The sequence below is a fragment of the Bubalus bubalis genome, chromosome 13, assembly GCF_019923935.1.
Source record: "Bubalus bubalis isolate 160015118507 breed Murrah chromosome 13, NDDB_SH_1, whole genome shotgun sequence".
Classification (NCBI taxonomy): Eukaryota; Metazoa; Chordata; class Mammalia; order Artiodactyla; family Bovidae; genus Bubalus; species Bubalus bubalis.
In genome coordinates, this window is record NC_059169.1 from 30217675 (window position 1) to 30231215 (window position 13541).

Here is a 13541-nt window from a genome sequence, read left to right on the forward strand (position 1 = left end):
AACTAGTACATGCAATCTTACAATAAAGTCTCAGGTGGATTGTTATATAATTTAGTCATGACCAAGAAGTACTGCTTTGATATAAAGGCCGACTGTTTTCTAAAAGTGAGTACATTAACAAGTCAACTTATTTTCCCAGATAAATGATATACTGCCTTAAATAATATATGGTGCCTTAAATAATAATATATGATAAATTAGGAAGTAAGTTAGCAAGTAGGATTTATTTTCAAGGGGCAAAAAAGGAATTGGAACAGCTCTCCACAGCAGATATTGGCTAAAGAGGCATTGCCTAAGGCCATTGAACTTGAAAAAATGAAGCAAATGTGTCGAAGTTCCCCACACTCAGTATGGTATGAGGATGAAGGCTGGATTTGCAGCTTACCACAGATACCACCCTTATGGCAGAAAGTGAAGAGGAACTAAAAAGCCTCTTGATGAAAGTGAAAGAGGAGAGTGAAAAAGTTGACTTAAAGCTCAACATTCAGAAAACTAAGATCATGGCATCTGGTCTCATCACTTCATGGGAAATAGATGGGGAAACAGTGAAAACAGTGTCAGACTTTATTTTTATGGGCTCCAAAATCACTGCAGATGGTGACTGCAGCCATGAAATTCAAAGACGCTTACTCCTTGGAAGGAAAGGTATGACCAACCTAGATAGCATATTCAAAAGCAGAGACATTACTTTGCCAACAAAGGTCCGTCTAGTCAAAGCTATAGTTTTTCCAGTGGTCATGTATGGATGTGAGAGTTGGACTGTGAAGAAAGCTGAGTGCCAAAGAATTGATGCTTTTGAACTGTGGTGTTGGAGAAGACTCTTGAGAGTCCCTTAGACTACAAGGAGATCCAACCAGTCCATTCTGAAGGAGATCAGTCCTTGGTGTTCATTGGAAGGACTGATGTTGGAGCTGAAACTCCAATACTTTGGCCACCTCATGTGAAGAGTTGATTCATTGGAAAAGACTCTGATGCTTGGAGGAATTGAGGGCAGGAGGAAAAGGGGATGACTGAGGATGAGATGGCTGGATGGCATCACTGACTTGATGGACATGAGTTTGAGTGAACTCCGGGAGTTGGTGATGGACAGGGAGGCCTGGAATGCGGCAATTCATGGGGTCACAAAGATTCGGACAGGACTGAGCGACTGAACTGACTGACTGACTGATAGGATGCCAACAAACACTTATCTGAAATGTGAGGACTAGTTTGCCTTGATATAATTCTTGTTCCTCAAAAAAATTTCAGCCCTTTTGCAAAGAGAACAGATCATCCCTAGACATGATTCTGGGTTATTTTTTTCCCCCTAATCTTTGCTAGCTCTCAGATTTAGAGTATAGGAAGGTGTCAGTTCACTGAAACACTACCATGAGCATGTGTACATCATCTTCCCCTACACTGTCTTCTTCTAATATATTTTCAAGCCATCATTCACTGTTTCCAAAATCATCTGTATAACACAAGTTAAATTTTATCTCTGTAAAAACTTAGTGTTTTCAATTTCTTATAAGAATAGTCCTACAGAAATCTACAATAAAAATTTTATCCACCAGTACATTCTTTCCTTGTTTTGATCTACAACCCTGCATTAAGACAAAACCCAGTCCCAATGTCCTAGTCTGTTAGCTATGATAAACCCAAAACCACACAATGTACACTGGATTTCTGTTTAGAATGTACTTTCAGAATTTTCTTTAGGCTATCTACTTTGAAGAATTGGTAATGGAATATTTTGCCTTGTTGTGTAACTGAAATTCTTTGTTGCTTGTTCATTTTTTGCTGTTCTTCCTGGTGACCAACCCAAATGACCATTATCTATTGTGAAAGGTGAAAAGCCAAATCATTAGCTCAAATTTATACTAAATATTGCTAAATGAGATCAACTTTGTTAGGTATGTGAGGGAGGTAAGCAAGATGCTTAAATATATTGTATGACAGAGAGGAGATAAGTCAAAATTTAGTTTTGTTCTAAGTCCACTATGGAAATTCTCAATATTTATGAATATTAAAGTATCATTAATTATAGGACAGGAGGGCAGAGCAGCAAAGCTGTGGTTGCAATTTATCAGCTATTGAATTTAGGTCATCTTGAATTTAGCAAAATTTTGATGGGAAGGAATAGTTGAAGACAAGTTTTTCAGGGGTCCTATTGAAACAGTTTTAGTCTTTTAGAGACTTTTACATTTATTTTTTACCAGCATTTGCCTCAGAGAAACCATTTTTATGCTCAATGTCAGAGTCCAGTTTCTCACCTCTAACTAGGAATCCAAGTCTGAAGAACAAGTGAAGTCCATGAGCATAAGAATGTTTGAGTTTCAAGTGTAATTTTTTTTTTCCCTAGTGAATTCATTCATCAGATACTGACTAGTTCTCAGATAAAAACACTCACGGGTCTGGATAAGATACAATACAGAATTGCAGTGCTAAGGAATACAAGAAGTGGATCGTGAATACACCTTGAAGTGCTTCCTTTAGAAATACTAACTTTTATTAATGCTCACCAAAAAAAAAAAAAAAAAGAAATCCTAAGCCCTGAATTCTCCAGTTTAGAAAAGCCACAGTGGCCAGATTTCCAAGGTTTCATTTCTTTCTCTTTATTTCTTTATTCTAACCATCAAATGTCAAATGCCAAACATTTAGGAACTAAATAAAGTTTTATAAATAAAAGGAAAAAATCTTAAGAATTTTCATCCTTGATGCTTAATAAATTTTATATTTTTAAACCACAACAGATGGTTTAAAGATAGTTATTTTTTTAGCTTTTTAAAAAATATGTTTATTTTTAGTTGAAAGATAATAGATTTACAGAATTTTGTTGTTTTCTGTCAAACCTCAACATGAATCAGCCATAGGTATACATATATCCTCTCCCTTTTGAACCTCCTTCCTGTCTCCCTCCCCAGGCCGCCCGTCTAGGTTGATACAGAGCCCCTGTTTGAGTTTCCTGAGCCATACAGCAAATTCCCGTTGGCTATCTATTTTACATATGGTAATGTAAGTTTCCATGTTACTCTTTCAATACATCTCCCCCTTTCTCCCATCTTCTCATGTCCATAAGTCTATCCTCTATGTCTGTTTCTCCATTGCTGCTCTGTAAATAAATTCTTCAATAAAATTTTTTAAGATTCTGTATATATATGTTAGAATACAATATTTATCTTTCTCTTTCTGACTTATTTCACTCTGTATAATAGGCTCTAGATTCATCCATCTCATTAGAACTGATTCAAATGTGTTCCTTTGTATGGCTGAATAATATTCCATTGTGTATATGTACCAAAACGTCTTTATCCATCTATTGATGGACATCTAGGTTGTTTCCATGTTCTAGCTGTTGTAAATAGTGCTGCAATGAACAGTGGGATATATGTGTCTTTTTGAATTTTGGTTTCCTCAGGATATATGCCTAGGAGTGGGATTGCTGGTCATATGGTGGTTTTATTCCTAGTTTCTTAAGGAATCACCATACCATGTTCCATAGTGGCTATATCAGTTTACATTCCAACCAACAGTGCAAGAGCATTCTCTTTTCTCCACACCCTCTAGAGCATTTATTGTTTGTAGATTTTTTTGATAATGAAGGATAATTATTTTTTTAAAAAATGGAGAAAGAGACAGCAATTCGGATTCCCTTGTATTCAGAATCAGTGTCTGAAAGTCTTAGGAGTCAGAAATGTGACTCAGAATTTTTGGAAAAACTGAATTCTTTATGAAGCTATCTGCTTTTAGAGAATCTGTAAAGAATGTCAGTTTTACATTTCCAATCATTGAGGACAGCTGGTTCATGGGCGTATGATGCATTGTGACTTTGGAAATGTAAATCCAGGGCTTTCAAAGATAATTGCTGGGTTAGTAAGACCAGGTATGATCTTTTCCAAAGAGGTTCAAGAGTATTTTTACATTGTTTCTGAGGTTTTCCTTTAGTTCAGTTCAGTTGCTCCGACATGTCGGACTCTTTGCAACATCATGAACCACAGCACGCCAGGCCTCTCTGTCCATCACCAGCTCCCAGAATTTACCCAAACTCATGTCCATTGAGTCGGTGATGCCATCTAACAATCTCATTCTCTGTCATCCCCTTCAACTCCTGCCTTCAATCTTTCCCAACATCAGGGTCTTTTCAGATGAGTCAGCTCTTCACATCAGGTGGCCAAAATATTGGTTTCAGCTTCAACATCAGTCCTTACAATGAACACCCAGGACTGATCTCCTTTAGGATGGACTGGTTGGATCTCCTTGCAGTCCAACCGACTCTCAAGAGTCTTCTCCAACACCACAGTTCAAAAGCATCAATTCTTCGGCGCTCAGCTTTCTTTATAATCCAACTCTCACATCCATACTAGATGGACCTTTGTTGGCAAAGTTATGTCTCTGCTTTTCAATATGCTGTCTAGGTTGGTCATAACTTTCCTTCCAAGGAGTAAGTGTCTTTTAATTTCATGGCTACAATCACCGTCTGTAGTGATTTTGGAGCCCAGAAAAATAAAATCAGCCACTGTTTCCACTGTTTCCCTATCTATTTGCCATGAATTGATGGGACTGGATGCCATGATCTTAGTTTTCTGAATGTTGAGCTTTAAGCCAACTTTTTCACTCTCCTTTTTCACTTTCATCAAGAGGCTCTTTAGTTCTTTTTTCACTTTCTGCCATAAGGGTGGTGTCATCTGCATATCTGAGGTTATTGATATTTCTCCCGGCAATCTTGATTCCAGCTGTGCTTCCTCCAGCCCAACGTTTCTCATGATGTACTCTGCATAAAAGTTAAATAAGCAGGGTGACAATACACAGCCTTGACGTACTCCTTTTCCTATTTGGAACCAGTCTGTTGTTCCATGTCCAGTTCTAACTGGTGCTTCCTGACCTGCATACAGATTTCTCAAGAGGCAGATCAGGTGGTCTGGTATTCCCATCTCTTTCAGAATTTTCCACAGTTTATTGTGCTCCACACAGTCAAAGGCTTTGGCATAGTCAATAAAGCAGAAATAGATGTTTATCTGGAACTCTCTTGCTTTTTCCATGATCCAGCAGATGTTGGCAATTTGATCTCTGGTTCCTCTGCCTTTTCTAAAAACAGCTTGAACATCTGGAAGTAAAGCTACCTAGATCTGTTGGTGATAAGTTTTTGTATATTGCAATAAACCTTTAAAAAAATGACAGTTTTTGGATATATAATTGCTAATATCACTGGGTTAGAGTTAAGAGAATGATGACCTATGATTTTCAGTCAGTGAATTTTTGATAGTTAAGGAAGTTAAGGATGATACCTTAGGTCATGGCAGTGAATGCTTCAAATAATTTTCCAAGCATTATTTGTTCTTTTGTCTTTCACTACTGATAGACATGATAAAGACAATGGAGTTTCTAAATAATGAAAGGTATCATATAAAGTTATTGTGAAATAATTTCCTCTGTCTCTGAATAAAATGGTTCATAAGGGACCAAGTTGAAAATACAAAGTCTAGGAGGTTGATTGTTTTTATTCATTTGTTTTTAACTTATTTGTTTTCTAGTTGTTAATGCAGTTGCCTTTGCCAGATAAAATCTTATGGCCATCTTGAAAATACATACTAAAAATGTATTCATATCAGTTTGAGGGAAGCAATTGCAAAATACCATTTTTAAATTTCAAAATAAACTTTGAGGCTTGGTTCTTGGTTACTGCTTCGAGGTTGTCCTGGATTACAAATTTGGCAGGTGGGTGTGTGCCTGAAACATCCTAAAAGTTTTGAGTAAAATTATTCTGCTGCTGCTGCTGCTAAGTCGCTTCAGTCGTGTCCGACTCTGTGCGATCCCATAGACAGCAGCCCACCAGGCTCCGCCGTCCCTGGGATTCTCCAGGCAAGAACACTGGAGTGGGTTGCCATTTCCTTCTCCAGTGCATGAAAGTGAAAAGTGAAAGTGAAGTTGCTCAGTCATGTCCGACTTGTAGCGTCCCCATGGACTACAGCCTACCAGGCTCCTCTGTCCATGGGATTTTCCAGGCAAGAGTACTGGAGTCAGGTGCCATCGCCTTCTCCCCAAATTATTCTAGCTATAGTGATATTAAGCTGCCAGGTAATTTATCTTTGCTACAGTGATAAAACTGAATAGTTATGTTAATAAATTATGTTATTTGATTATGTTAATATATTATTATAATAAAATTTATCCTGGGAATGAGAATATGTTATAAACTGTATGGAGATGAGCAAGCCTCTGTAGCAATTTTATTTATGTTAAAAACCAAACTGATTGCTATTGATTGTACTGATGGTCATGCACATTGTATTTTAAAACAAAAATCATTTTGTAGATAGCTGTTATGCATGCCTTTCTGCTTGTCCATGTGCATGTATATGCTCAGTCTCCTTAGTCATGCGTGACTCTTTGTGAGTCTATGGATTGTAGCCCACCAAGCTCCTCTGTCCAAGGGATTCTCCAGTCAAGAATACTGGAGTGGGTTGCCATGCCCTCCTCCAGGGTATCTCCCCAAGCCTGGGATTGAACCCGTTTCTCCTATGTCCCCTGCATTGTCAGGCAGGTTCTTACCACTAGTGCTAGCTAGGAAGCCCCTGGCTTATACATGAGTATATTTTAATCTGAGGACTTCAACATATCTTTTTGGGGAAACACAATTCAAACCATAAGGGTCTACTCTTTACCCTCTCTGAAATTCATGTCTTTCCCATGTGTGAAATACATTCACTTCATCTCAACATCCCCAAAGTTTTAGCCCATTCCAGTTTAACTCAATGTCCAAAATTCACATAAATACAATTAGCTCAAATTCACTTAAATTAGTTACATGAGAGGCACTGGGTATGGTCCATCTAGAGAAAATATTTTTTGTCATCTATAGTCTTGTAAAATTACAAAACAAGTTATATCCTTTAAAACAAAATACTGGAGCACTTATTGGATAGATGTTTTCATTCCATAAGGTAGAGATTGGAGGAAAAAGGTCTCAGGTTCCAAGTAAGTTTGAAAACAAGCAAGGCAGATTCCATTAGATATCAAGGGTTGAGAATAATACCATGTGACTCAGTTTCCTATTCTGTCAGCTCTCTTGGCCCACTGGGGTGCAGCCTTAGCCTCTCTGCCCTGAGAAAAACTGTCATCTCTGGCTGCTTCATCCATGGTTCTACCCTCAGAGTCCTTTATTGCATCCTGTCTCTGACCCTCTCAAGCCAGGCTGGCAATGTTTCTTCTTGCATAATTCTAAAAATCATGTCAGTCTTCTGAACAATTCATGGGAGTCCAAACAATCAAACAGAAAGGTACTCAATATATCATTCCTGATTATTGACATCTATATTCCTAGGTGCTCTGAGAGTTGACTGGATCCACAATTCACATAACCAGTCTCATTAGCAAATGTTTGTCCAGCCACATTCTTAGGTTCCAGAATGTACAGGATTGGATTTGAATTTTCTAAATCATTAACTGATGTTTTGTTTTTTGTGAAGAGTTCATTTCTCAACTTATCTCTTACCTTTTGCATTTTATTATAAGCAGCAGGAGAATCCAGGTCACACATTTCACACTTTATTGCAAGTTATTCTCAGTTAAAATCCATGATTGTCACTTACAAGTTCTACTTTCCACAAAATAGTGGAGCATAAATCCATCAAGTTCTCTGCCACTTTTTAAAAAAAATAAGTATCACTTTTCCTCCATGTTCCAGTAACATATTCCTCATTTCCATCTGAGGCATCACCAGAAGTACTCTTAATGTTCATATCTCTTGTAGCATTCTTCATGACAATAAATGTATTGTTTAAGAAATAGAAGCTTTGTATGCAACTCCTCTTAACTCTTTCTTATTCTTTCTCTGAATTTTCTTTGATGGCCATATTTCTATCAACAATCTCTTCAAGGCAATCTAGCTTTTCCTATTAAGAGTTTCAAAAAATTTCCATCCTCTACCCATTACCCATTTCCAAACCCACTTTCACATTTTCTTAGGTGTTTGTTATAGCAGACTGTTGGCCTTCTAAACTATGAGAGAATTCATTTTTGTTGCTTTAAGTCAGTTGCCTTATAACAGCCCAGAGACTAATACAGATTTTACTAAAATGATCAAAGTGCTGCTATAACAAATGCTTGAGGAAAAACACAAATATAAAATGAAATGCACACATACTAAAACCAAACACACAGAGATATCTATAAAGCACCAATAAGATGGGAAAGGGGAGTATTTTACCTGTATTTATATTTATAATTAAAAATAGCAATTACTTTTAAGCAAAACTTTTGGAAGCTGGATGTCATTGAATGACAGCTTTATACTGATGGAATACTGCGGTGTTGGAGAAGACTCTTGAGAGTCCCTTGGACTTGAAGGAGATCAAACCAGTCAATCCTAAAGGAAATTAGTCCTGAATATTCATTGGAAAGACTAATGCTGAAGCTGAAGCTCCAGTACTTTGGCCACTTGATGTGAAGAGCCAACTCATTAGAAAAGACCGATACTTGGAAAGATTAAGAGCAAGAGAAGGAGATGACAGAAGATTAGATGGTTGGATGGTATCACTGACACAATGGACATGAGTCTGAACAAACTCCAGGATAGTGAAGGACAGGGAGGCCTGACATGCTGCAGTCCACGGGGTCTCAAAGAGTCAGACAAGATTTAGCAACTGAAGAACAACAATGTACAAAGAGGTTGTACAGGCAGTAAGTATGTTCACTGTCTGTAACAAATTTAAATATATAGTAGATCTGAATAGAAACCACTCTGCTCTTTATATCATAAAGCACTGGAATTTCTAAACATTGTTATTGGTAAAATATACCTGCTTGCCTTGGTTGATTATTTGTATTCTCCCCACTGTTTAAAAGTAGTGCTGAAAACTGTGTCAATTTAGAATTATATACTCTGTAAAATTTCTCTTAAAGAATGAAAGTTAACATCTAGGCATTTTTGTATATTGGCCATGTTTCCTGTGAACTTCCCAGATGGTGCTGGTGGTAAAGAATCTGCCTGCCTGCCAATGCAGGAGACAAGAGACATGGGTTCGATTCTTGGATTGGAAATATCCACTGGAGGAGGACATAGTTACCCAATCCAGTATTCTTGCTTGGAAAGTTTCATGGACAGAACAGAGTTGGAAACAACTGAAGCAACTTAGCATGCACGCAATCAGTTCCCTGCAAACTTGCTAAACTCATTTATTCAGGTAGCTTTTATGTAAATTTTGTAGGATGTTCTAAGATAGAAAATCACTTTGTTTGCAAATAAAACAGATATACTTCTTCCCAGTAGATTGTAATGGCTTTTATTTCATTTATTTTCTTATTATTCTCGCTAAAATTTCTAGTAAAATTTTGAAGAGAAATAGTAGATCATCATCATTGCCTATTCCCTGATTTTAAGTGGAAAATAATGTTAGCTGTGAGATTTTCCCAGTTGCCTTATATCAGTTTGAAGACATTTTATTCTAATGAAGTGAAGTGAAAGTCACTCAGTCATGTCCGACTCTTTGTGACCCCATGGAGTATACAGTCCATGAAATTTTCCAGGTCAGAATACTGGAATGGGTAGCTTTTCCCTTCTCCAGGGAATCTTCCCAACCCAGGGATCACACCCAGGTCTCCAGCATTGAAGGCGGATTCTTTACCAGCTGAGCCGCAAGGGAAGCACAAGATTACTGGAGTGGGTAGCCTATCCTTTCTCCAATGGATCTTCCCAACCCAGGAATTGAACCAGGGTCCCCTGCATTGCAGGCAGATCCTTTAGCAACTGAGCTATAAGGGAAGCCCACCTTTCTTCTAAGAATGACTTTTAAAACAAAATAAAACTGAATAAAATATCTGACGATTCTAAATGTTGGCAAGGATGTACTGCTCACACATTTCTTGAGGAGGAATCAATTTTTATAACCTTGGAAAATTCTTTGAAATCATCTAGTGATGCTGGAAACAAACAACTTTCAAACCAAATTGTATGCACATGCTTAACAAAAGATACATACAACAATATTGATGGCAAAATGATGTATAAAAGTTCCAGACTGGAAAACTGAAGTATCAGTCCCAAATAATCAATTTCAATATATTTACTCAACAGAATAATGTACAAAAATTACAGTGGCATAGCTAGAGCCTCAGTCAGTGATAAGCATGAATCTCACATGCATAACTTTGAGCAAAAGAGGCAAAACCTGAAAAACTGTATGCAGTTAATTTGTACACATTTTAAACATAGTTGAAACCATAATGTGAATTAATCTGTTAGAAATCATTATAGTTGTTAACTTTTGGCATACAGGCAGCTCTGACGTACTGTTATGTACCCTTTCCTTACTTGGATGGTATATGTACACTTAAAATATGCAAAAATCTCTGCATATATGTTATGTTGAAGTTGAAAAAATAAGAAAATTTGTGCAAATAGATGTATGTTGTAATAAAATTTAGACCTATAAGCCAAGTTTTTACTTACATATCTATTTCTTTCCCTTCATCTTCTGTCTTCCTGCAGTTGAATTAGAAACATTCATTGCTTTGAAGAACATGCTGTTAAGAGAGGTCCAAAATGAATTCAGAAAGAGTAGAATGAACAAGTCGCTTTGTGTTCCAAATTAGATTTATTTTTTTTATATTTAAAGCAGGGACAATAACCTCAAAATGAAACGCTTTTCATTTTCAAGGGTCTTCTATTTTAAAGAACCAAAAATTAAACTTTGAATGATGCCAAGATGAATATGTTTGCCATACAAGAGATAAGAGCAAGACCCTATGAACTGCAGTTCATCAGGCTTCCCTATCTTTCACTGTCACCTGGAGTTTCTCAAACTCATGTCCATTGAGTTGGTGACACCATTGTAATGTCATGATCCATGGTTTATTAAAGTCTGATTATAATATAGAGAAAAATAAACATTTTTGCACTTCACAAATAACACATATTTGTGGCACTTGATGGTTTTGCTATGTCTAAGGCTGGTCTTGGAAAATCATAGGATTTTGAATTATTTATTATCTTTATATGATAAACAAGATTTCATATGCAGATTTCTAAGTGGTTTTAATTATACCATCACCTGAAAAATAAATAACCAATATGAAGTCATAAGTAGTAACCGGTTGACTAAGGTAAATAAAAATAGTCAAGTTTGGTGCATGTATGATGCATGTGTGAATAATTGAATCAAAGACTTTTACATTAAGATACAATACATTAATCTAAATTAGCATAATGAAAGTTAACAACTTTGGAAGATAATTGAAATTATAAAAGCTTACACATAAATGCAGATGTTTAAATTAACAAATAGCAAAATAGAAAGTAACATCAGCTTTTAAATGCTAGTTTAATAATGTTCATTGACATCAAGCAAAAAGTGAACAGTTTCCTTTACAAATCAGAAGTCAACAACACATGCTCATAGAAGAAATGTCAGAGGGCACTTGCAGTTTTTAATATCCATACTTTGATAAAGATGATATATAATATATGCTATGATAGTATAAAAAACATCTTATTCAGCCATCCTGCTCTAGAAATATTTCTAAAATTGTGTTATTCTTATAATAAAAGTAACTTGAATTCAACTTTAGAGTGGGATCTTATTTAGGTTCTACTTTTAGCATTTTCTGAAGAATATTTTTAGTTAAGAAAAGCATAAATTAATTTCAATAAGAATGATTTATTTAAAACTGTTAACTGCATAATATAAAATAGAAAATGCACTGTAAAAATATGTAACTAATATTAAATAAAAGTATAATTACTGTGACCAATTAAAAGAACAATAGTAGTGACTTATCCATTGGAGTCAGGGAAAGAGGTTAGAATATATATATAATATTTTTTCAAGAAGAAGAGAATAATATTTTTTTAATTTATTTATTTTCATTGAAGTCGAGAATAATATTGTTTCAGTTCAGTTCAGTTCAGTCGCTCAGTCGTGTCCGACTCTTTGCAACCCAATGAATTGCAGCACGCCAGGCCTTCCTGTCCATCACCAACTCCCGGAGTTCACTCAAACTCATGTCCATCGAGTCTGTGATGCCATCCAGTCATCTCATCCTCTGTCATCCCCTTTTCCTCCTGACCCCAATCCCTCCCATCATCAGAGTCTTTTCCAATGAGTCAACTCTTCACATGAGGTGGCCAAAGTACTGGAGTTTCAGCTTTAGCATCATTCCTTCCAAATTTAGATATTATTAAATTACATGAGAGGGATAAGTGTTGACTGGCAAATGAACTGATGTTCTGTCTTCCTCTCTGAGGATATCTGAATGTTCAGTTCTTAACTGTTGGTCAAGATAAGGACCATAAATCTATGTTGTGTTGTTTAAGGTCCAAACATCCACTGGTGATCAGTTTTGTTACTGCTGGTTTGGTCCGGGCTTAACTGATTTAATAAGCCTAGTGGTACATGGCCAATGGTCTTAGTCTTCCCTAGGAGCCTCAGTGTCTCCTAGACTTGGTCTACCAATGCTTGCCTGCATTGTATTCCTCTTGCCATAATGGCCACTTTTCCTTAAAAAAGAAAGCCTAATGTGAGTGTATTCTGTGAAGTCAAGTCTTTTCAAGTATCTAAAGGAGAGAAGTGTTTGCAGCATCTATGAGTTAATAATAAGCTGATTGAGAGAGTGAAGATAAAACAACAAAATATCTCATTCAAAAAAAGGCAGTGTGGAAGGAGTAAAACAGAATCAGAAAAAGGATAAGACAGAGAATATAAAAAGTAAGATGCTAGAAAGTCCTCCAAATATTTGAGCAATCACTGGTAAATATAAATATGTGGAAACGTAACTAAGTATACTATGGATTCTTGCTTTGCATTTTATCTCTTTGAAAATGTTATTCCAGAACTTTTCCAAATGCTTAGATTTCATCTGAAATAGATATTTTAGAATAAAAACATTTTGTCTCCAAAATAAAAGGATGTTTACTTATAATGTATTTTTCTTATAGTTAATGCTGGAAGGTTGACCCCCCAAAAAAGGAGATTCAACAGCCTGTTTTCTCAACCTACAGCTTCACCATTTATGATTGCAGGTACTGAAAAAGATGAATTTGACATTTCAGTGAGTATTCTGACTCATTGGTAAAGGAAACTGGTCCAAATAAACTGGGCCAACTGTAACTAAGAAAAGAAAAATATGACAAAGACCATCTTTCTCTCAGCTTTATAAGGTGTTGATCATACGATGGTTGTCTTATAGCACAGATTTTTTTTTTTTCTTTTTGGAATAGTATTATGTGTCAGGTAAACCAATCATTCTAAGCGCATACACACACAAAAAAACTTGAGTGTTTTTTGAGCTCTTTTAAAGAACTGACTCATTTGAAAAGACCCTAATGCTAAGATTGAAGGCAGGAGGAGAAGGGGACAACAGAGGATAAGATGGTTGGATGGCATCACTGACTCAATGGACCTAAGTTTGAGTAAACTCCGGGAGTTGGTGATGGACAGGGAGGCCTGGTGTGCTGCAATCCATGGGGTCTTAGAGAGTCAGACATGACTGAGCAACTGAAATGAACTGAAAGATGAAAGTCATTTAAAAAAGTCATACAGTTTCTTCCAGGGTAAATTTTCATAATT

At 36.4% G+C, this 13541-nt stretch overlaps 1 long non-coding RNA gene across 2 annotated transcripts in view; it reads left to right on the forward strand.

Annotated features, from left to right (window-relative positions):
- LOC123328972 overlaps positions 1 to 13541 on the forward strand; it is a 47574-nt gene that overhangs the window by 15739 nt on the left and 18294 nt on the right. Inside the window, exon 5 of one of the 2 annotated variants that reach the window (XR_006544015.2) lies at positions 12911 to 12994. The exons of the other annotated variant lie outside the window; for it this stretch is intronic. This is a non-coding gene — a long non-coding RNA (uncharacterized LOC123328972). The remainder of the gene's footprint in view (positions 1 to 12910; positions 12995 to 13541) is intronic. 2 annotated transcript variants of the gene reach the window in all.